General features: G+C 50.9%; 1 protein-coding gene across 4 annotated transcripts in view; it reads left to right on the top strand.

Annotated features, from left to right (window-relative positions):
• Positions 1–7953: 7953 nt before the first annotated feature.
• Positions 7954–24583, top strand: part of HTR4 (5-hydroxytryptamine receptor 4) — a 142036-nt gene continuing 125406 nt past the window's right edge. Inside the window, exon 1 of one of the 4 annotated variants that reach the window (XM_055811488.1) lies at positions 7954–8145. The gene's annotated coding sequence lies outside the window, so the exon portion shown is untranslated. The remainder of the gene's footprint in view (positions 8146–24583) is intronic. The other 3 variants (XM_055811487.1, XM_055811490.1, XM_055811489.1) reach the window with 3 other exon arrangements.

Genomic DNA, 24583 nt, shown 5'->3' with positions numbered 1-24583 from the left:
TTCACTAAGCAAGTAATGGACTTAGGAAACAGGTTTTCCATCTCCAACAGGGGCCTCGATTTTCCTTCCTGGGTAGTTGAGGGCACCCCAGAGCAGTGATGGGCTGCTGGCTCCCCTCTCGGCTTGCTAAATGGCCCTGACTGCAGTGGGCTCCCGTCTCAGTCCTGACCTGAGCCAACCCGGCTGTGTTTCTGGGGCTGTGCAGTACAGCATCAGCGTGCGATGCCCTGAACACCACTGCTGCTGTTCATGCAGCTCCAGCAGACCCAGGGAAACTCGGTGGGAAAAGCCACAGCAGCAGCCCAAGTTTTCCGGCATGGGAGCAGACGGTGAAGTCTCCCCAAAGGCCATGGAGTGGGAAGGAAAAAGTCACTCTCTGGGTTTATTTTTGTTTGTATTTTAATAGTGGGGCTGCTCACAAGTGGAATCGTCTACATGCTGCCATGGAAACAGCAGCCTTGGTCCCCAGCACAGTTCACAGCCATCTGCAAGGGAACAATTGTTGGCCTGTTTGTGTAAAATCATTGGGGGTGGTGCCAGGCGGCGTGCGGCCGGCCAAGGGGAAGCCACACTGAGACACGACAGGACGTGCTTGTCACACTGAATAATGGGATGTACGAATGCCTGCAGACAGGATTGGCAACGTCCTGTCTGGAGAAGAGCTGATGTGCAAAACCAGTGTGAATCAAATTGGTTTGAATAGGTGTTTGATTCCCAGGGGCTGCGGCACTTTGTGTGAGATGCTCGTGGGCATCCGCGCTGCCGGCTTTTTGGTTTGTGGGAACACGGGCATCTCCGTGCAAGCGACAAGGTGCATGAAGAAAAGTCTTCTGAGAGGCAACAGTGTGGGAGCACCTAGCAGGCTGCTGCTCCTGTGGAGCTGAGTTTTGACTGCTCTGGGGTGGGAAACGGAGCCAGGTTAACTTTCTGCATATGGATAGTTTGACTGAATGCACTGGGCTTACAAAGCTCTTGGCATGAAGCATGTGCAGAGGACTGAGTATCAGCCAGCACTTGCCAAAACTGCTGGGGAACCAGCTCCTGGGTTTACTCAAGCATGCATTGGGTTTCAAATCTGTGAAGAGCAGGTTCTGTTCCCAGGCAGTTGCCCTACCTGAAAAGAGATGCACATGAAAAAGAAATGCATGTGAGAAATGGCAGAGAATAACCTGATCCACACTAACCTCCTCCCTGCTTGGGCAGGACTGCTAAGCCCGGGGTTGCTCTGCTGGCTCGTGACCTAAATGTGCTGGGACACACTCTGATACCACGGGTGCGTGTCGTTGAGATGTCACACAGATGCCGTGTGGAAAGCCACTGGAGAGCCCTGCCGGAGGAAGGTGTCCTTTCTCTTCTAGGAATGGGTGAGGGGATGACCCGCCAGCTGCCGGCAGAGGCCAGCTCTGCCCTCCACCCTTCAGGGGTCCCTCAGCACCATCGGTACCCAGCCCTGGGCAGGCTTGGCTTCCTTCATCCTTGTGATCTGCCTGGGAGGTCAGCACAGGCAGTGCAGACGCTCAGCGCTTTGCTTGAAGAGTTCACAGAGGAGCCAATTTCCCCTTGTTGGCAGAAAGAGGAGCTCAAACAGCCTCCTAACACGTGTGCGTGGAACCTGCTAAGCTGAGCTTGCACACCCGCAGTCCTTCCCCCATCACCCTGGCAGCAGAGCGCAGCCCTGCCTGAGCCCTGCTAGCTGGTGAAACCCCTTCGTTTCTGCTTTGCCCCTGTTTTGAGCTTATTTTCCACTGAGATCCCCATGACAGCCCTTTACACCTGTGAATGTTCAGGGGGAAAGATTTTGAAGCTTCTAGGTTCAGATGCCAGAAGAGAAGACTCTTTTTCTGGGAGAAGTTGCAGTGGTTAACCTGACGGCAAACATCTCATTCAGCCAAGCAAAGAGGAGAAAAATTGCTTGGCTTTAATCTACTTCGTCTTCAGTCATATTTAATAAAAGAGAAAATAGATTCAGGGGGGCTTGTGGGCATCCTGAGAACAGAAAAAGAGGTAAAATTAATCCTATCAATAATCCATGATGAATGATTCACTCAGCTCCTTTATTCACAGTTGCATATAGTTATCCTTATTCATGCGGAGATGCAGTACTCATGGAAATATATACAGACTCATATGCATATAAATTATGAAGCCCAGCGAGGGCTCCTACGCAGCCGGGGTTACAGCTCGGTGCAGCTCGCACATCGCACACGGCTGCAGGGACCTGGCTCCTGCTGGGCTGAGCACAGGTCGCCGAGCACCCTCCGGGCTCTTTAGAGCTTCAGGAGGTTTCTGCACAGGCTCATGCCAGGGCTCAGCTCCTTGCTGCTTGCATTTTCACCGCAAGTTTATCCACGTGCTCTAGCAAGGATGAAGGATGGAAGGGGTCTGGGTCACCCTCCCTCCTAGCCTGAGGGACTTACACAAAGAAGGGCTATAAAGCCAGCACAGCTCCATGCAGCTCCCCTGTGCTGAGGCTTCCCTCTCTTTCACCAGTTTATACCAGAATCTCATCTCTGGTTTCAGTGGTGTGGTCCCAACCTCCAGGCAGCAGCAGCCAGTGCCTCCTGCGGTGCAGAAAGAGAAACACCTGACTGTCCTGTGGAGCTGAGCCGGGAAGCTGGCTTCTCGCAGCACTGGGGGGATGGCAGGAGGCAGGAGATGCGTTTCTCCCTCCTAGGCAGATCTTTTTCTTCTAAAATTTTGCAGGAGAAAAGAACCAAAGGGGAAAATTTTCGTTAGAAATAGGGTTTTTAAAAACCAGTTAAAATAAAATGACAAAAAGTTCTGTCACACCTCTGTGCCGTGCGCAGGGAAGGTGGAGATGGCCCAGGGCTCTGAGAGCCTTTCTCAGGAGGAGCCAGAGCAAACGCTGGGCGATGCTGAGGAGCAGAGGACACAAACTCATCAGTCACAGCCCCAGCCTGGGGAACACCATGAATGTGTGCATTTGAGAGGAAATCCAAAAATGTACACAGAGCCAGCATCAACGCCAGCCTGTGGGGACAGACATGGCTTTACTGCAGGGAGGAGAAGAGACAGCCTAGGAGGACACAGCCCCAGCATGGGCACTGCCCCGCGTCCTCCCCCAGGTGCAGACCTGTGGCAGCACCAGCACTTCTCCAGGTACCCACATCTGCTCAGGCTGAAGATGCTTTGTTATCAAGAGTCATTTCACCTCTCTCATCCTTAAATTTCTGATTATTTGTTCAGTAATTTCCATCTCACAGACTGTAAATGTAGACATTGTCTCCAAAACAATTATTTCCCATAAAAAAAGGGAGACAAACTGGTCCTCTGATATCAGACTTATTTAATATTCCACCTTGTATGACTAGAACCAGGAAAGGGGTAGGTGGTCTTAGATGTCTTTGGCCATTTAAAAGCTGGGGCTGTGTAGTTGATGGAGAAAGGTTTTTGCCAAAGACAGCTCAAGCCACCCGTCACGGAGGGGCTGCCCTGCTCTCCAGAGGGGACCCCCTGTCCCGGTGGCAGCAGGCAGCTGCCTGCCCCTGCTCCAACTCTGACTCTGGGTGGTGCTGACATGGTTGCCCCTTGCTTTGGTTTCTTCTTTCGTCTCAAGATAATAAATACCTCAAAGGGTCACTCTGAGAGGGCATTTCAATGCTTGCAAAACGATTTGCAACCCTCAGATGAAGCCTGAATTAGCAATGTCTGTATTATTGAACAATGATAGTTACACTGTTTAAAAATAAATGCAAATGTTCTCCTTTAAAGCTAAAAGGCCGACCTGCCTTAAACTAGATTTTAGATTGATATATCCAGGTAGTGTTATAAATAAAGTACAGTGAATAAATCAAAGTGTTCTGCAGACAGTGAGATTTCATACTATAGATGTCAGCTTGATTATTTAAAGGCCTGTTTGTTTAGGTGTCACTAGTGTGACCCTCTTCTTTTTGATCACTTCAGTTTTGAACTGCTTCCCACCTGAGCGCTTTTATCACGTCTGGGATCCTGGATGGACGGCAATGCTGTACCATCCAGAGTGCTCCCTGGACCGAATAATGAGTAACGTAGAGAAAGGAGGTGGTGACAACAGTGAGATGTATTTCTAAGTAAGGACCAGCATTGAATCAGCTGATGCTGTAAACCAGATTTAGGCCAGAATCTTCCTCCTGCCTCACCTCTTCACAATGGTTTCCCTCACAAAACGGACCGTGATCCAAACCACTGAGAACTCTGAGGTGTTCAGCTACTGCATCCGGACTTTTCAGCTTAGGTCTGGGTACCAATAGATGCCGTGGCCCAGGCAGAGTGCTTATTTCAGAGGTAACCTCCCAGCAAGACCAGAGAAGCTTGCATTTAAAATGGAATAGAAAGAAGTTATTCCCCAGCAGAGTGGGAGGACTGCATGATCTAATGGCAGGTATAACCCTAAGAAACTTAATTTATTCATGCTCTCTTTTTAATAAAATCCATCCCACACAACTGGGCAAAGGAGACCATGCTGTGTTCAAAGGGAACACACTGTGCACACCAAAAAGCTTCTCTGTTAAGTTGATTTTATCTCCCTCTCTCCGCCTTATATCTGTGCTTGAAAGCACAGCCAGTGATCTAAAGCAGCGACGGAGTTACTACTGCAGAAGCGAAGGCAGTGAATTCCACCGCATAGTGACTGTGATTCAGTCCCGATGAATCACTCAGCCACTTTTTTTCTCAACTAGATCTTTGCTTTATTATTGTTACAGAAGGAAAAAAGGAGCAGGAGGAAAAAAAGAGAAAAAGCCTTATCTCCCTCTCTAATGCTTTCCAACTTTTCTTTTCAAAAATTTAATTAAATTATTGTAGGCATCCCATTAAGGCTGAATAAACTCTTGATAATCCTGGAAGGGAACCTGCATTAAAAGGAGGTGCGATGCAGTGTGACCAAAATTGATGACAGCCCTGGGGTTTGGCATGACCTGTTCTCGGGGTTCAGAAGCACTCAGTGATGGACCGGTCTTGCACTCTGCCTCCTCCATGCATCAGAATCCATTCCCCTCACTTCATCATGGGTTGCACCCGGTAAAGCAAAGAGAGCGGCAGGATCCTGAGACCAGGGCTGCAGAGGAACAGTGGCAGGCAACCTTGGTCTCCTCAGGTGCAAGGGGCTCCATTTTGTTCAAGTTTCTGCAGATGACTCCCTCAGCTCTTGATCCACCTGGGCTGCTCTGCAGACAGCAAAACAAAACACTTTGCTGCTGTAGGTTTTGCCTTGACGAAGAGATGGCTCCTTACACACCCGATACTGGTGGTGTAGAATATTACTGTCCTCCAAATATTGGCGATACGGGCATGCCAAAGGGTCAAGAGGCGAGGAATTGGGTGGCAGACAGAGCAACCAGGACCCCGTGGCTGCACAACGGGTGGGCGCAGGCTGGGCTCTGCCCCTCCTCCAGCAGGACATAACCAGTTTCCCACCAGCACAGAGTGGTTTACCCCTGGCTCTCACCACTGGGGCTAAGGAGGTGAGGGCCTCTGACTTCAAGTTTTGCATCTGCCTTCTAGCATTCAGATTTTCAAAGTGCATTTCTCTAAGAGCTGCTGCGAGCCCAGCAAGGCTGGGGCAGGAGTTTGCGGCAGCACCAGCAGGAGGGGGACGGCTCAGTTCTCTTTTCCATCGCTCTCCAGCTTGACAGATGCAGATGGGCAGCTTTAATCCTGACCCACAGGGCTGCTGGTCGGCGATCCAGTGAAGCATTTAAACACCTGCTAGGAAAGGGCATAAACCCGTTTGACTTCAGTTTGCCTGCTCATGTGCAAACTGCGGCATGTGCTTGGCTTAGGGCTCTGCACTCCAATGTTTTCCCTTTTATCCTATCAGGTTCATTAGTAGCTGCTGCTGGAGATCCTGACTCAGAGCGATGGTGAAGGTAAGTAAGCAGCTGCTCTTACGACTCAGATCTTGTCAGGATGCTTGCTCCATGAACAGACATCAAGCCACATATGTATAAATTTAATATTAAAGCTAGAGGCTATGATAATGAGCTGTCCAGAAAGCTCAAGTTAGTACTATGGAGAAGAAAGTGAAGGCAAAATAAAATTGTTTCAGGAACGTTTTAAAAATGACCCATCTCAGGTCCACGCAGACCAGCCTCACCCACTGTGTCCTCAGTGGTGCAAGTCTGAGAAAATCCAAACTATGACAAGGAGTTTCTTCATGGGTTTGATCCCAGTTTTACTTTTCTTAATGTCATTCTTTATCTGTCCTTCAGTTACTATAGTGATGAAGAAATGCATGCAACAAACATGAGGCCTGGCAGCCTGGGAAGGCATGTTTGCCTGCAATGGCTGAAAATACCGCCAAAATTTTTTTGAGAAATCAGTGGAAAGATCTTTGCCAAAACCCCTCAGAATGGGTGCTATCAAACAAGTTGATAATGAGTTGTGCTTAATATACATTTACAATTACATAATATACATATATACAAAACTTACATTACAAGATACATACTTTATGTATCTTGTCAGCAAGCAACATATATTGTAACTTGTTGGGTGCTCTGGTTTCTCCTGCACCTACACAATCGAAGATGTCTCTTTTCTAGGTGCAAGAACCTCAGTTGTGATTAAAGGGCATGAAATGGATAGCTACACACCGAAACACTTTTCTGAACTTGTGCTCTGGATCACCCCATTCCAGTGCAGTTCTGCTCTGAGAAACAACAGCCTGAGGAGTTCACAGTGACATCCCTCAGGGTGACACACAAAGCCCAGGAGGCATTATAGGAGTGCAGCAGTCTGCCTGAATCCGTGCCATAGGGCTCACTTAACAGACTCAGTCTCTTGGAATCAAATCTGCCAATGTTTGTAGCCAGAAGTTGCATCCAGATGGAGAGGTCAAGCCAAAGGGCCCTGTGGATTGGGTTTCAGTTTGTAAGCAATCCACACCGGGGTTTCAGTTTGTGAGCGATTCACACCGGCAGTGGCTGTTGGTCATGGTTCTTAGGGTACAGCGTGGGCTCCACACAGTTACGCAGCACGGATGGAGGATCCCAGTCTCACACAGACCTGGAGGTACTGGTGATGGAGGGAACCCAGCTAGACCCTGGAGCTGCAGCTGAAGCTGAGTGCTGGGAGCTGGAAAAATACCACTTCATTTCCAAGAGGAGGTCTGGTCAGGAATCCTCCCTGCAGCTGTTGGTACTGAACCTCCTGTTTACACGAGATGTTTATTGAGGCACTTTCCAAAGGTGAAACTGCAGAACGGCACTGGGGCTTGAAACCGCGAAACCCCAAACCACACATCCAGATGTGTAAGGTGAGCGCACCTGAAGGCGGAGCTGCTCAGATCCTGCTTTTACGCTTAGTCGCATATTGCAATAGGTATTTTAAAAATTCAGATGATGAGCCAGTTGTGGCATCCACCTCTGCGAGGCTGAGGTTCGTTAAGGGTCACAGGGTCAGATTTGCAGCTGCGAAAGCTCTAATAACGCCGAAGGAACTGGGCTGATGGTGCAAGTGAAAAACGCACTTGCAGTGTGGCTCCACTTCCCTTCTGCTGTTTCGGCACGCAACCACCCCCCCACCCCCCCCGAGGCTGGCGTTACAAGCCGAAAGGGAGGGAAGCATCAGGACATCTGTGCCGGGATCAGGGCAGGTTTGCCCTCCCCAAAGCGCTCAGACAACTTGGGGAGCAGGTGTCGGGGAGCTGCGGGAAGCGACGGAGGGATGAGGCTGCCGGGGGGGCGGGCAGAGCCACCCCCAACCCCCCCGGGCAGGGCAGAGGCGCAGCCCCCCGGCCTGGCCCGGGCGCGTCGCGGCGGGACGGACCCAACTTTTCTCGGTGCGGGCTGAGAAGGGGGCGCCGAGCGGTCCCCCCGCCACCCCCGCTGCCAGCCCCCAAGCCAGCCCCCCGGCAGCCCGCTGCCCCCGGGCGGGGCGGGACGGAGGCGGGCGCTCCCCGCGGTCGCGGAGCGGCAGGGCGGGGGCAGCGGTGCCGCCGCGCCTCGGCAGGCAGCGCCGCAGCCCCGCGGGCGGCGGGCGGAGAGCGCGGCCCCCCCGCCCCGCCCCGCGCCGCACGGCACCGCTCCGCACCGCACCGCACCGCACCGAGAGCGGCCCGGGCGGCCCCGTCCTGCCCCGCCGCCGCGATGAGGAGGCGCGCCCGGGCAGCCGCGCCGTGCGCCGCGGGGCTCCGGCACGGCAACGGTAAGGCGGCCCCGGCGGGGCGGGGGGCGGCGCGCACCTGGCCCGGCCGGGCGGTTCGGCGGAGCGGGGGCTCCGGCGGCGGCGCGGTCCCGGGCGGTCCCGCAGCGCAGCCCCCCGCGCCTCGGCGGGCGGTGCTGGGAGCCGCGGGCCGCGCTGCTGCCCCGGGCTGCGGGGAGCGGACCCCGCTGCTCCGGTGTGGCGGCTGCGCTGCCGTCCCCGCTCGTTCGGCGCCGTCCGTAGCGCTGCGGGGCGGGACGTGCCTGGGCCGGTGGCGGGCGGTGCGGAGCCGGCACCCCGGCGTGCCGTGCCCGGCCGTGGGGGCTGCGGGGCCGCGGCCGTGCGGGTCCCCGCGAAGGGGCGGCGGAGGCGGTGGTGGGGGGGGTTGGAAACGCTGCACAGGCGCCGGCTGAGTGCGATGTGATTGTACTGCTGGTGTTTGCTGCCAGCCTGCCGGTGTCGGTGCCGCTGCGCCTGTTTAGCTGGCGGGATTCAGCAACCGGCTGGAATTACCAGCAACCCGCTGAAATTACCAGTAACGACCCGCCGGAGGGGCAAGAAACATCCTTGCGGCTGGGACAGAGCAGGAGCCCGGTGCACAGAGAAAGTTCCCAGGCAGAGAGGCTCGTCGGGCTCGGCAGGGTGGGAAACTTCGCTGCAGGAAGGTGTTTTCCAGGAACGGAGCTATGGGGGTTCAGCCAGCTCCCTGCTCCGACTGGCGTGGCCCGGGGTCCCTAGTGCAAGGCTTTCCCAGTCACATCCAGCCGAGGTGCCCGTGCGCTGTGTCCGTCCCCAGCTCGTGTGGCTGAGGGTTTCCGTGATGCTGAGCGCCCGCCTCGCTCAGACTTACTCCGAAGCCGAGGAAAGTTAGCGGGAGCCCGGCTCACGTCCGAGTGCTTTGGTGCGGGGCCAGTCTGTGGGTCTGACGCCAGGAGAGACAGAGCTGTGTCTGTGAGTGAAAGCCTGGTGTCATTTCCTCACCCCCCCGAGGCAGCTTTCCTAGCTCCAAAACAAACCTCCCCCAAGGAAACTTCATAGAAGGGTGAGTAATTAAAATATTACACAGCTGCAAGTTTCTGCGGCTTCAGGGCGGTGAGGAAGGCGCTAGGTACTGGTTTGCCAGCTTTAAGCTCCCAGGCAGCAGTGGTGGTTGGCTTGGACCATGCTTTGAAGTGTGTGATGTCATTATGACTTAATTTCTTTTTAAAAATAAAATACTTTCCTTTTAATGGGAATATTTCCCTGTGCTTCTCGAAGGAGAATTATTTTCTCTGTCGTGTGTTATGGCAGTTGACTATTTTTGCTTGGGATAGCAAAGGCAAGGTAGGGGGTTTTAGGAGATTGCTTGGATTTTGTTATTGTAGTGGCGGACGGTGGATAGCCCGGCTGAGGCAGGTCTCCGGGAAAAGCAGCTCGGGATTTGCAGCACTCTGTGCCCTGCCGCTTCTTTGGGGAAGACCAATGCTCGGGAGCCGCAGGTGCACCCGTCCTTACTCTCAGGCAGTGGGGACCCGGGGGCCTGGCTTGGCTTCCCACAGTGTTCCCACCGGGAGGGGGATCTCCTGTGATGTGCAAGGAGCAGCAGCAGCCTTCCCCTCCTCTGAAAAGATCTTCACTGCTCCTTTTCTGCTCTCCCAGCCTGACCTTGGCACCGTCAATGCTGTCCAGTAATGCCGTTGAAAAACAAACAAAGAGTGAACCTGTGTGTTTGCTTAAATAATAAGCACTTACACACTAAGGTATGTTTATCTTATTTCCTTAAACAGTCCCCTACTGGGGATAGACATAAATAGTTTCATTTCCCCAGGACTTTATAAACACTGATTTAAAAGTGAGAGGAGCGAGTGCACTGACTGCGCTTGCTGGCTCATTAAAGCCCTCTAGGAAGTCTCCAAATCGTACATGCAGCTCCCCTGCACCAACTGTGTTCCTGTGAGTGCCATCAGTGGTTGTCCCCCACCTCCTCCTCCCCATCCTCCCACCTCCTTCTTCCTCCCTGTCCTCTGGAGCCAGCTGGCACGCCTCGAGTTTTCCACGTTTGCTCCCCTTTTCCAAGTAGTCCCAGCTCCAGGAAATCTGAGGCAGGACAAAGAGCAAGGTACTCCTCCAGGTAAGAGTGCCTGCCAGCGTGGGTCTAAGTCCTTTGGGTGAGAACTGTCTGGACCTGGTGGAAGGGGCTGCCAGATGAATGCAAGGGAGATAGAGCTTGACGTGGGACAGAGGACTCAGCAGCCTGTGGTGACAGGGGTGCTGAAGAGGAGGAGGTGGGAATTCCCTACCTCTCCTTTGAGGACACCTCAGGTCTCTCCTGCTTTCCACACTCCTCGGCTCCTGGGCTGGAGACAGCAGGAGGCAGTGCCTGGGGGTGTGTGGAGGACAAGGGGGAATCCAGATCCTGGTGCTGTGGTGCACTGGGATGGAGGAAGGAGCTGAGCACCTCGAGATGAGGACCATGGTGTCCTCCGTGGGGACTGGCCATGCCGCCTACTATCTCCCACGCTGCAGGAGCAGCAAGTGAAAGGTATGGAGCATATGCCAAGAAGGTGTGAGGAGGCAACATACTGCCTTGCAAATCCAACTGTCACACTGCACAGCATGGAAATATTTGTGGGTTTGTGTTTGAAACCAAGGCTGTCATTTGAGTGAAAAGCAGCGGAGTGCCATCCCTCCAACACTTGCTGGTGTACAGAAGCGGAGAAGCGCCGTAGGATTGCTCCATGCTTGGGTTGGTTCATAGATGCAGATGTCGTGTAAATGGAAGTAATCTCAGTAATTTCATTGAGGAGCCACACTGATTTAAGCTGCCTGGGGATCTAGCACAAGGACTGCAGTGCACGTTGGTATAAATACTGAGCATTCTGCAGCTAAACGTCTGGGGTGACAGTGTGCCAAGTCGATAGAGCCTCCTGTGTCAGGGCATGATGATCGCTAAGCTCCTCATGGGAAGACTACTAATTAATTGTCCTCTTATGGCTTCCCTAGCCCATTTGCTGAAAAAGACGATGAGTGCCAAGTTAGAGACCGTCCTCTGTCCTAATGTTGTCATTCCTGTGCTTCATCCTGCAGGTAGTGTCTCAAAAAAATTTCCAGGTCTAAGAGCAATACACCAAACTAAATGGTATAGGCATCTCTTTGGAAACCCAGTTGATTGCTCTAGGAAACTGAACGCTGACTACAAGGATGCTGAGGAGCTGAGGGACCCTTTCTGCCTGCCCTGCGCTGACTCCCAAAATTTTCAACCTACTTGGCAACTTCTACCTTCAGGCCTGCACTTGCCCTCAGCTCTCTGGTCATCTCATTCCTCCTCTGCTCTGATGTAGGAAAAAAACCTGTGTGGCATCATTTGTCACCATGCATGAATTACATCGAGGATGGGAAAGCAGGGCAATTCCTTCAGGTCTCCAGAGGACTGAACACCAGCATATTTTCTGCTCCTGCTTGCTGCCCGCGTGTAGGAAGTCCTAGGAAAGGTAAAATACACAATTAGCTTAGAGCCAGCTGCAGCTGTGAGGTTGCTGCCATGTGGGCACAAGCACCTGTCGGTATTTAGCTGGGCGGGCTGCGTTCAGTTGTGAGGATCTTTGTTGTGGTGCAGTTTATGGGGAAGAGGGGTGAAGTGCTTCATGGGTTTCACATTTCATCTCTGTGCACTTCTGTTTTCTGGGGTTCCCTGTTCTCCCTGGTGCATCTTGTCCTGGGGCTGTCTTTTTTTTCTGAAAAAGTTGGTGCTTGTCAGCATGATCTAACCTTCGCCTCAGCTGGTGCAGAGGGTGGATTACCTCCCACAGAAGCCTTAATGTGTGGGGTCAGGAGATGGGAGAGGGATGAGACACATGCTCCTTCTCTCAGCTAACACGAAACTTAAACCAGTATTTTCAAAGCATCTGACTTTAATCTGGTCTTGTGGTGTAATTCCATTAGACTTATTTTTATTAGAATAAATAATCTAATTTGGGCCTCTGCTCAACCCTAATGTATTCGAGTGGCTGCAGACACGTGGGTAACAGTGAGACGCAGCCAGCAATGCATGGCGGAAAGCAAATGACTCTGTAAGAAGACAAATTGAACTTTGACAATTTTATGTGATTAGGGGAACAAAAGAAAATAGCTGGAAGTGAACTCGTCCAGTGGTTCGTGCGCTGGTGGGGATGGGTGGTGGGGTGGCAGCTGCTCTTGAGGGCGAGAGTCATCCCTTGAGCACAGGGCACAGTGGTGCCAGGGTGCGGTGACAGCCCACCCGAGTCCTTTCTCCACACTGCACTGGGAAGATAATGGTGACAAGCCACTCGCTGACCTCCTGCCCTGGTGCTGCTGGGGTGTTTTTCCTGTGTCCTGATGCAGACAGGAGGGTTTGCTTATTCACGGGTGACCTGGGTTTTACAGAGCCATGGCTTGGTTTTGTCTAGTGCAGCAGGGGTTGGATCTGGACCTAGAACTGGAGAGCATTTTCTTCTGTGTTCTCCCCTTTGCTCCCAAGATCCCTGGTCTGTATTTCACAGAGCCGAGGCATGAGTTCAGTGCCTTGCCTTCAGTGTATGTCATCCCCACCTACTCTACCCTGCCCTCATCTCCTCTGTCTGTAAAGGTACTCACACTCACAGTATTGTTTCAAGTCAGTGAGCTCTGTGTAGGCTCAACACCTCCAAAAATCAGGCCTGCGTGGTCCCACTCACACACGCACCCCTTCCTGGCTGCATCCCCACGCGCCCTCTGCCTCCCTCCCTCTGCCTCAGCATGTGCCTTCCCATCTCTGGCTGGGTGAGAGTCAGGTTTGGCCACACACCCGAGCCGAGGTGGCGTTGGTGGCTGCTGCTCAGCATCTGCGTTAGGGTGGCACAGCTCACAGGCACACGCACCAGAGCTGCTGTTGGCTGGGGCAGAGCAGCAGGGTCAGGGCTGCGTCCCAGCTTGGAGCATGTGGAGCAAAGGGCTGGCGTGGGGTGACGGCAGGGCATTTGCTCAGCCATCTGCTCAGGCTCCGCTTGCTCGGAATCATGTTGTTGTGATGGTTGTTGTTTGCTTTGACTTTTTTCCCCCCTTTTTGGTTTGAAATGGCACAGATAAGTTCTGCCCTTATTATAGCTCCCATGGAGACAGATTTGATGCTGTACGTTGAAGCGGGGTGAGGCACAGTCAGCTCTTGCCTGGGCCAGCAGTTCCCCCCGTTCATTTGCACAGCATCTCTCCCAGCAGGAACCCAGGCTGAGGGTGCTTCGCAGGTTCTGTGTCTTCAGGAACAAAATGCTAAACCATGTCCTTCTGTCTTATTCTTTGTGCATGGGATACAGCAGGAGTGTCTGACTCTTGCTGCCATTGGGCTCTGGCACCCCTGTGGACACCTACGCTGTGTCTAGTCCTGCCTGAAGGTTTCCACCTTTATGTTTGAAAGTCCTTGAAATGAGTAAGCTTCGACAGTATCCCTTTCAGCATCTGAGCAGCCACTCTCATAGCCTCCGTGGAAAGCTCACAATACTATTTTCAGATGCAGGAGGGTTGATTTGGACTGATGGAGGGCAACAAATGAATCCATCTATTTTATGGTGTACTGTGGCTGCTTTAACATTAGGAAGGTCACAGATGCCACCATTAAAGCCTTTCTCAGAGATATCTCTGAGAAGACTTGAAGGATGCAGATGAACGTTTCGATCCAACAAATGAACTCTTCCGTGCCTGAGTCCTTGCTCATCAGGCCGGAAGGTGTCCTGACTCTTGTGGGGTACCTCAGCTGAACAAGAATGTGTACGACTGGGCCCTTGTAGTGAAGTGATTGGCAAGGTGAGATCCAGGCTGGTTTCATATGAACCAGAAAAGTTGGAGGAGAATGTTTGTGGCAGTCTTCTGAAGTGCTGGTCACTTCTGTGGTGTGCCATGGCTGCTCTGCTTTGACGTTACTGAAGTCAAGTCTGCGTGAGAGGACTTGAAGGATGCAGCTGATTTTAGATGAGTCAAAGCACTGGCATGTGCTTCCTTTTTATGGGTCCTCCATGGGATGTTACAAAAAGCTGTTTTCCCTAACAGGAAAAACTACTGAGCAAAATTCTTATCATTCAGCAGAGAAGGGAAAAAGGAAATAAAATAAAACCTCCAAACCAGTCAACATTGTACCCAGAAAAATAAAGGAAGGTAATAGCAATGAATATAAATTAGAAGTTAGAACATGCAGATGTCTGATAAGGGAGGCTAAAGGAATCATTGAAATAGTAATGATCAGGAGGGTTAAAGATGAAAAGAAAGCATCTTCCAATAACATTAGGAGTCAACAGAATGCTATATCCAGCGTAGCTCCTTTGCTGGGTTCAAATGGGAGAGTCGTAACAGGAAAAGAGTGTGTTAAACTCCAGTATAGGGGTTATTCTCCAGATCACCCTTCTCCCTGGCAAGAAGTACCACGTGCTGTTGCTGTCACCAGACGTCCAGAGAAAAAGTATTGGCCAGGTAGTCAAGGAACATAAATTATCATTATAATAATACCTTGGTCTTAACCTAGTGCATTTTTTACTCTGTACACTTTACTGAAGACAGGAATGCTGTCATTTTATTTTTTTAGAAAGGCTGTTGAGAGAAAAGGGGACTTCTCTAAACCAGTGTGGGTGATTGGCAGCAGGACCAGGTACAGCCCCCTGTCCTGCAGTGCCGCGGCTGCTTGCCTGTGGTGTGACCGTGTCCGTGGTGCAGGTGATGTACCCTACGTCACTGCACTGATTTATGCCAGCAAAAGGGGGCTTATCCATGGAAAAACAGGTTCCCAAGTTGAAAATCTTGCCCACCCTGAAGCTGACAGTAATATTATCACTAAGTGAATCTGTGGATTTTTAAAGCCGGAAAAGGACTTCTCTGGTTGTCTTGTTCGCTCTCGTACCTACAAAAGAAAGACACAAACAAAAGAAAAAACATAGCGAAGGAAATGTCTTCCTGATTAATTCCAAAATATCAGATGGGGAATAATAAAAAAGAAGGAAACCGGTTGTTTTCTTTAATAATAATAGAAGACAAAAAAACCAACCCAACCCCAAACCCTGTTTAAATCCTCACTTGACTGTGAGAATTTCCAAACAGCCCATTTAGCAGCATCTGGAAGGACAGAATGAAAGGAAATGATTTCAGACAGTGCTTTGACCCCATCTTTGCCTTCTTGGGGCAAACTCCAGGCTGTTCCTGGGAGTTTTGTTCTGTGAGAAGACACATGGTCTTCTACTGGCTTGTGCAGTGCCAGGTGGAGCACATACGGGGAGAGAAGGGAGCAAGGGCTCGCTGCTGGAGAGCAGAGCTGGCGTGCTGCATTGTGCCTCGCCGCATGAGCACGGCTGTTAATTAGTAGGGCACCTTGGGAAGTGAGGCCCTATTTAATGCGCAGAAGATTAATAGGGACCCGTGGGAATAAAGGTTCCTTATCGCCTTCTACAGCTGCCTGAAAGGAGGTTGTAGGCAGGTGGGGGTCGGTCTCTTCTCCCAGGGGAAAAGCAATAGAGTGAGAGGAAACAGCCTCAAGTTGCACCGGGGGAGGTTTAGATTGGGTATTAGGAAACGTTTCCTCACTGAGAGGGTGGTCAAGCACTGGGACAGGCTGCCCAGGGAGGTGGTGGAATCACCATCCCTGGAGATATTTAAAAGACATGTAGATGTGTCAATTAGGGACGTGGTTTAGTGGTGGGCCTGACAGTGCTGGGTTAACGGTTGGACTTGGTGATCTTAAAGGTCTTTGCCAACCTCAATGATTCTGCGATTCTCTGATTCTAAGAACAAAAGGGGATGCTGGCACTGCGACATCCCCAGGGGTGGGCAGGGTGCTGGAGGCTGCGTGCGTGCGGAGGAGCGGTGTTTCTGATGTGGTGAGCTCCCAGAGAGGAGCCAGCCTTCAGAGCCACCCTCCTGGGTGGTGATGCCATCGTCCCTGCCAGCTGGGCAGCTCCTTTCCTTCACTGCCTTCCCTGTCCCCAGTGCGCTTTGTGCCACTGGTCACGAGGGGCTGAGCTGGCTTTTAAACCAAATTTAGTACAAGTGTCCATATGCAAAGTGTTAGAAACCAAAAGGTCCTGACAGACGATTAAAGAAAAACCTGTCTGTGCTGAGTGGATTCCAGGACTTACTCTGAAGCCAGTGTTTTCTGGGATGAACCCAGGAGAGTTAACTCATTGCCATGGTGATGGTGTCCACTGGAGACATTACCTGCTTGATGTCTTAGGAGGATATCACAGGTTTGTCCTGACTAACCTTAGGCAAATAACTGGTATCCGGCTAGTGCCAGTGAGAATAGAACTTTGATGCTTCAGCTTCTGGCTTGAAATGTGGCAGGAAGAGCACAGCAGCTCCCCAGCAGCGGTGGAAATGCCCACACTGACAGCCAGCAAGGGTGGAGCTGCCAGGTCCACCTCGCAGCATCGTGTAATGCCGTAAAACCCCACGGTGTGCATGGGAAACAAGTTTTTCTGGGCAAAAAAATAAATCGGTAAATACTCTGATGTGCACAGCCTTCATGCCTGGAGGGGCAGAAGAGGGAGTAAGTCAGAGATGGAGTGGGGCAGGTGACTGAATATTTGGGGCTTGTAGTGTCCTTATTTTTGGGAGAATTCTAGGAAAATAAATACTTTCTAGAAAAAGAAAAGCGTTTTTTGTTTTTTTTTTTTTTTGAGAAGGGAAAATATGGTCAGCACACTGTGGGACACTTGTAAGGTACAAGAAACTCTTCTGGGCTGTGTTTGCTTGTGATGTGCGGTGCTATGGGTCACCCCTCTGCCCTCCCTTTGAGGAGGGTGGGTAAGATTTTGGTGAAAATAAAACAGAACCTACGGCAGAGGGACCCGCTGTGCAAGCATTTAAGATCCACTTGAAGCCTGTTGCTGCTGGTTAAAGGCAAAGTTCCCTTTCCCTACTCCTCTTTTCCTTCATCAGTGTTCCATTCTGGAGTTATCCATGTTCTTGGATCTGACTTTCAGGTCATGTTGCACATGGACTTACTCTCAGAGACACAGGCAATTCAGCATCTGCAGCTTTGGAAATCTTTCAGTAGTAGCCAGGCTAAATAATCCACCCTCTCTTTTACCATAGGGGCATACCAGAGAAGTGCCAAGTGGGCATCTTGTTGCTCGTATGAGTTTAAGAGCCTTGCCTGTCAGGAGGAAATCACAGGAGCTGATTAAAAACTGATTTTTAATTATGCTTTTTATGAGTGCATGATTTTTTGTGCACTCTGTTTGGCTGCGTTATCTTATTGATCGGATCACTTGTATTACATATAACTCGTGAAAGGAAACAACCAGTCCTATCTGCACTTCTGTTTACATTTAATAAAATGGAGCAAGTGTTGCTTGCACAACGATGATTAAAAAATAATCAGGGGAGTAAGAAATCAGAGGAAGAAGGCAATTTTGTTTCTTCTGCCTGTTCAGTTCAGGATTTCCCTGATCCATTGAGTAACCATTAGCACTGAAGGAAGTAACTGCTGAAAGAGAGGAGCAAGAGTGGCTTTTTGTGAGACACCGCGGCGTGTGAGCCTTGTGGATGACAGTCTGTCGTGAAGTCAGGGCTCGGTGAGTGCAAATATCTTCGAAGACCTATGTACAAGGTAAATTACTAGCTCATAGAAGAAAAGCATGTCAGGCAGCCAGCACTGAGCATTGGCTCTCTCCTTTCTTGTCCCCACCTCTCTCCTTTCTTGTACCCATTGGCATCACAGAGCCTTGATACTAAATTCCCCTTAATACTTGCAGCTATCCCTTAAATTAGGGGCAGCGTGTTGTGCTGTGGAGGTAACCAAGTGAAGCAATTTACCCAGGGCAGCCAAGGATACCGAGGGCGCAGCAGAGACTCCAGTTCTGCCTTTCCATAACTAAAGCTAGCTATTGACCCCTGAGACTCTCCCGTGTCCATAGCTGTGATTGTCCTCAGTCTTCCATGGCCCTTCCCTGGGCAGCTGCCAGAACACCCTTCCTAAATGCTGGGCATACACCCGGCCAGTTTCTATTTACATCCTTCTTTGTACATATTAAAGCACTCCATCGGGGAATATCTCCTTCTTTTGTGGCTTCCTAGAGCATCAGCTCTTGTCCATGGGTCTATGATGGGTATGAGATTGTCAGTTCAGTTTTAGGTCAGGCACTACAGGGACAGCAGAAGGAGGGACGTGAGATATGGTCACTGGGGATTTTTGCAATTCAATGCAACACGCATCTTGCATGTGATGCTTTTGGGGTCATAACCTTGTGCTTTCCTGAGGTGTCTATTTTTGATTTATAGAGGCATGTTAGAAACTCTGAATTGGGATTTGGGTTGGTTTTGCCTGGAATTGTTGATTGCTTCTTCAACAGTGACTTTAAAGTTTTTTATTCTGAAATTATTGCAGTAGGGGGCCTGCAGTGATGTTTTATATTACAATGCAACGACAATGGGATGCCAATAAACCGCCATTAAATTCACCTTAGTGTCATTGTTTGATGTATTAAAGCTGATTGGTAAACATACATTACATGAAAAAAATCTGACTGCGCTTCCAGTGAATCATTTGGGAGACATCATAGGGCATTAGGGCTCTATTAGGGTCTAGCTTCCTCAAATTAGCTATTTTTTTAAAAAAGAAGGATTTAGGGCAGGGGCTTTTTTCAGTGTAAGAGCTGAAATCGTGAAGGAAGAACTGTCAAAAAATAGGAAGACTTGACTAAATGTGTTTGCATTCGAAATGGGTTAGTGCTAGCTGGCAGCTCGATTCCTGAAGTCGAACTGAACTGCAAAATGTGTTAGTCCAACCTGCCCTACTTGGGTGGAGAAGGAAAGGTGAGAATGCTTGAGCACCTTTTTCACCTCTTCCCTTTCTGCTAAGTGAAGATTTCCCTTTTCCTTGAGCTACCAGCTGTTGTTCCATTACGTTTCCCTGCGAGGGCTCAGTCGTGACCCAGGCCCGTGCTGCTGGGGATGCCGCCCACCATCCCTTTGAGCAGGCGATGCTGCTCGAGCCTCCCAGTGAGGAGGGTGGTGGGTGCTGGGTAAACAGGTCTCTGGCAGAACAAGGAACAGCAGCTCATGCCATCCTCTTGTTCATCGACCACCACGGTCTGGAGCAGGGCTTTTCTCATTGTATTTTAAATGAGTCGTTGTTCAGGCAAAACTCTTGGAAAGGAGGCGATGCTGGTTCCCACCTCCCACTGGTCTATGAACCAGGAAGAAGAAATGTGTAGATGGAGCTGCTGCCAGGCGAGAAGACAGCAGTGCTAGGGAGCTCTCAGGGCTGGAGCAGGGGGACCGAGGTGATGGGGTGTGGGAGCTGCTCAAGTGGTGGGAGCAAAGCTTGTGTCCTTTCTTGTGAGTCCAGAGAGGTGTTTGAGAGTGTGTATTTAGTCAGGGAGGGTTTCGAGATGGACTTGGTGCCACTGCTGCTGCTATCCTGTGTATGCAGGGGGGTGGTAGCTGCCTCTCAGCTGCTTCTCATCATGAGTTCTCACTTACCCCCTCTGGCAGGTGCACCCACGTGCGTGGTGACCCCCATGCCTGGGGTTAGGACCCCAGGGTTTACTTTGCTCAGCCAGGACATTGTCCTTGTTTTGCTTTCAAGCTGACAAGGTCTCAGGGATGAAAAAGGCACTTGAGCTGCCTTTAAGAGGGGAAAGGATCTTGGGCTAAGGAGGTAAGTCAGGGATAGCTCCGGTGTGCTCCCAGGTATCATTCATACTTTGCCAGAATGATGGACATCACAATAACTAGGAAAGGTGGTAAAGGAAATAACTCTGAAAGCAAATACTGGCAGAGAAATGCCGGTGAAAGATCAAATGCTGCACCTTGGTGCCAGGAGATGGATATTCTATTAATACTAAAAAAGATTAGATAGAAGCAAGAGTGTTGCATGGGGTTTTTCATCTGGGCTATTATTCTTCAAGATAGTAAATGAAGGAAAATACTATTTGGCAAATAAATGGGATTTCAGCTCTTACACCAGCCCTCAGGCAGCGCCTTGAGATTTTGCCAGAAGACCCAGCTCAGGAAGGTTTCAGCCTGGTTTATAAACTGCAGTGTTGATGAACAAATCTCGTGTCTGCAGGTCTGGTCAGGGATGGATTCTTACTGCAGTCTAAGCAGAAGACTAGGTAGGTAGGGCAAGAGTTGGACTTAACTGTGGTGTAACAGAAATTTGTTCTGAATTGAAAAAGATTTGGTTACTTCTACCCAGGGAAACCCAACTAATTCCATTTTCGGGTATCGCTTGGGAATCACATTTTCCTGTCTTTAAAACATAATCTTTGGTAAACATTGTGGAAACTAATAGATGGACCGCCCTATGAAGTGGTCAGTCCCAAACCCCAGCTTTCCAAGGCTTTGTCATTTTATCATTCACTTTCACCATGTGCAACAGTTTGCCTCAGGCCTGTATTTAACACCAGCTATTTACAGCCGTCTCCACAGATTTTGCCTTGCTGTGATAATGCTGTTGCACAGGACTGACTGCTTGATCTCCTCTCCCCCAGCCCTTCTGCTCACACCAGCCTCACTCCTCGGTGTCTGTGCTTTGTGCGCTCACATCTGTTACTGCGAAGGAAGCCGCTAGTAACGGTAGTACGCAGCTATGACTATAGTAATAGCGGGTGTCCCAGCGGCACCGTCAGTCCCTCACAAAGGCGGATTTATGGCACTGCAGACATGGGTCTGGATTGCTCTGGGTCTCCCTTTGCTAGTTCTTCCTGGGCTGACATGCTGAAGGCAGAAGGTGAAGGAGCTCTCGTTTGCTGGGGCTTTCTGGAACAAGCGAGGGCATTGCTGAGTAGTTCTAGGAAAAAACAAAAATTAAAAGGTGGGAAGGAGGTTGTGCACAGCATGTGCTGCATACAGATGGGCAGAAAGCTCTGAAACCTCCTGGAGGGGTGGGTAAGTGCTGGGACATAGTGTGTGTGTGTGTGGGATCCTCAGCATGGTCTGTGAAGGAGAAGCTGTTCCTCTTGAACACGCAGAAGCTTTCTTAGCATCTCACACATTTCCTGAATTATCTCAGGGAAAATGTCCTGGTCAAAAGAGGGTTTCTGAACACATTTTTTGCCTAGCAGGGCTGAAAGCATTGTGAGGTGGACAGGGACAGTATGGCCTGAAGGGTGTTGCCAACTTTAGCTTCCCGGCTCAGGGGTTTGAACAAGGCTGTTAGCTTTGTCTTCAAGGAAGAGTCTTCAGCTTTTCTTTAACCCCATTTGGGGGAAGAGCTTTGAATTCCAGAACAGGCTTTAGGGTTGTCTTCTCCAAAGGACAGTGCTGGGGACCCAGCTGGCATCTTGGATGATTCTAGGTTCCTCCCATTTGCAGAGCGTGTCAGGGTGCATGTGCAGTAACCGCTGAGCCAAGCCTGCAAGCCAGGGGTGGTGAAATGTGCTGGGTGAGGGATGGAACAGGCTTTGAAAGCTGATTTACATTTCAGGTTACTTTGTAGTTCTTGGGTAAATCAGATAACTGCATGGTTTGCATTGGATGTAGCATAGCCTCAGACCTTCCCCTGTCATCCACCTATACTCAGTGGCCCCCTGGGGAGGATTTTGGAGCCCTTCCTTGGTGGGTGGGTGGGGGGTGGGGGGTGGGTGGGGGGTGAGGAGGCACAGTCCACATACTCCCGTCTTGCTTTGCTATTCCCTGCGTTGTGCTGCACTGCCAGAGCCAGCTCCGCACCCGGATCCCCTTGGCCGGGCAGAAGGGCAAGGGGAAGGCTTGGGGCTGAGGAAGGGTTGCCATGTGCCAAGCGTTCCTGCTGCATGGCACTTGGAAGATAAGGGCTGTGGGCTGCGAGCGCACTCCGTTGTTTATTATTAGAAGAACAGTAAGGGTGGCAGCAGATTGACTGCTGCTGTTTGGCTCATCTGTGTTTATCTGCATCCCGAGAACTCCCTGCCTTCTACTCTCGGCATCGCTGCCTGACAGATGAGCTGTGAGGTATTCTGGGATGTTTGGCTCTGCAGTGTTTCCCAGTCAGTTCCTCTCTCTTCCACTGCCACATCCCTCTTCTTTAACAAACATCTGATCCTTCGCCATTCTTTGCATCCCTGGACATTTATTATTACAGCTTTTGTTTATTTAAAAAGAAACACACAAGAAAATTTGCAACGAGAGCCCAGATCAAGGCTCCAAAAATAGGGAACCCAAGAGAGACTGAAAGCTCTAATCTTGGCACACAAAAACATTTTTAGGTGATGAAGACTTAAAAGAGCCCAGCTAAAAGCAGCAACAGCACGAAAAGCAGTGCAAAGACATCTGCGAAGAAAAATGGCAAACACAGCACACACTGATTATCATCCTTCACTGAAGTTCAAACCCCAGGCAAAAACAGTGTCAGGGACGGGACGCCGCGCAGCACAGCCAGCGCTGCATCTCGAGCAGCCAGCGCAGCGGGACGGTGTGGGCGCACCTTCCCAGCTCCGCATCCCTGCCTGCGCCTCCCGCCTTGCTCCTCCGGGAAAGCATCCCTTGGTGGGGCTGTGTGGTGACAGCCCTGACCCTCAGCACCCCGTGACGGCAGCTGGGGCTGGGTGTGAGGTCCTCCCGGGACTGATGGCGGTCGCTGCAGCACGGCTGAGCGAAGATGTGGAGAGGGAAGATGAGAAGCTGCGTTTCATTTCCCCAGAGAGCTGTGGCACAGGGAGGCACGCAGGAGGCGTTCTGCAGCTCTCGCTCCACCTGCAGAGATCTGCCCCGGCTGCTGGCCTGCCAGCCGCAAGAGGTTGTCTTCCTCCAGGAGTCTGTGTCCAGCCGGTTTCAGGTGGAACTTGGAGCCCCCATGAAGCACTCACCCATCTCTGTGTCCCGGGGAGACCTCCTCAGCTCGGCAAAGGGAAGAGGGGGTGCACCCTGTGGTTGTGGAGCTCATGGAGGAACCTGCTTGTAAAGGCGATTTTCTTCCTGTTAAATAGGGAAGTAAGAGATGGGTGGGCAAAGCTAAAAAGGACTTATGACTTAAACCCCAGGGAATTTGCAGGGATTGTGGAGTGTGGAGCAACACCAGTTTCCTCCTTTTACGGCAGTGAGATGGATTATCCACATTGCTTGTGGGGACTTTGTGGGGAAAGGTCTTCATCCCTTCTACTTTACTCTGGCCATCCCTCTGTAAAAGCATTACTTAAATGGTAAAAACCTAGCTAGAGTTCGAATTCCTTTGCCCCCCTGCACCAGGAGTGACCGAGGATTTCTGTGCTACTTGACTAAGGCAGGCAGGGGCTCCTTATCTGCTCTGCTGCTCTGGTGTTAATAGGGGAGGCACTGCTAGACTATCTGGAGCCTCTTCTCCTGTAAACTTGTCTCCTTCTCTGTCTGGCCTTTGAGGGCAATGCTAAGCCATAACAGAAGCCATTAGCGGTGCTCAGAACGTTGGCAGAAGAACATGGTCGGGAACATTGCCTCCCAAATTCTACAGTAAACAGCTGTGTGTAAGATGTAGTTATGTGTGGTAAAGCTGTGCTCCCACGTGAGGATGAGTTCAGGCTGATGACACTGAGTGCCCTGTTAGAAATGCAAAGCACAAAGTTGCTGCATGCCCTCTCAGTCATCTGAGTTTGTCAAAACACCCTTAAATAGCGTGGGGTTTGTCCTGGCAGGCTGCGTACTCAGTCAGGTATTGTGTGTCCTCCAGCCAGTGCAGTGCTGGTGGTGGAGTACAAGGCTGGTGTAAGAGTGCTGTCATGTGCTTGGCCATGTAAGGAGGATGAGATCATGGGCTCCTAGCTCAACGTCAAGATGCCCTTTTCACTGCTGGGAGTGCATGCATCTCCTATGAATGAACATGAAGCCACTGTCATACATCCAGGCTTGATTATAAATACAGAGAGTTTTCCTAAACAGATGTTAAGATCGTACTGTGTCAGGGTTCCTGCTGCGCGTTCCCTAGCACGTGGCAGGCTTCCCTCTGGGGAGTCAACCATGTCTGCAGAAATCTGCCACTTCCACTGGCACGTTGGGTGTGTGATGGCCTCTGCAGTGTGGTCCACCCCACCTGAATTCAGCCATGAACCATGAAAATTTGCAGGGAGTTGCTATGAGCATGTAGGTCTTGGTGACACGTTTTCATACCCCAGATGGCAGGGATGCGCGTGTCTCATGTCAGGAACGAGGTGCAGAGAGCCTGCTTCCTATCAGCTCTTGGTGGGGGTCAAGCTTATCACACCCGAGTGCCCACATCACCTGGCTGAGAGGTTATGAAGATGGATTGAGTGCAAAACTCGGAAATCTCTCTCCTGAGACTTTCTCTAGGACTCATGCTGTATTCATCAGAGTAACTGTTGGGGAAGGATCTTCACAGGCAGATTGATGGATCCGATGACGCTGAGCTGTGCTTAGGCAGGAATCACTGACTGCACAAGAAGTGGATGGAGGGTGGCTGGTTAGGAAGGTATCGCATGGGAAAGGACATGGAAGTTATACACAGAAAGCAGGGAGTCAGCAAAACCCACCAACTATGGCTGAGAAAGAGCAAACGCAGTAGCAGCACTCGGTA

This window comes from Falco peregrinus, chromosome 8 (genome assembly GCF_023634155.1).
Source record: "Falco peregrinus isolate bFalPer1 chromosome 8, bFalPer1.pri, whole genome shotgun sequence".
Lineage (NCBI taxonomy): Eukaryota > Metazoa > Chordata > Aves > Falconiformes > Falconidae > Falco > Falco peregrinus.
This window is presented reverse-complemented; position numbering and strand designations above follow the sequence as displayed.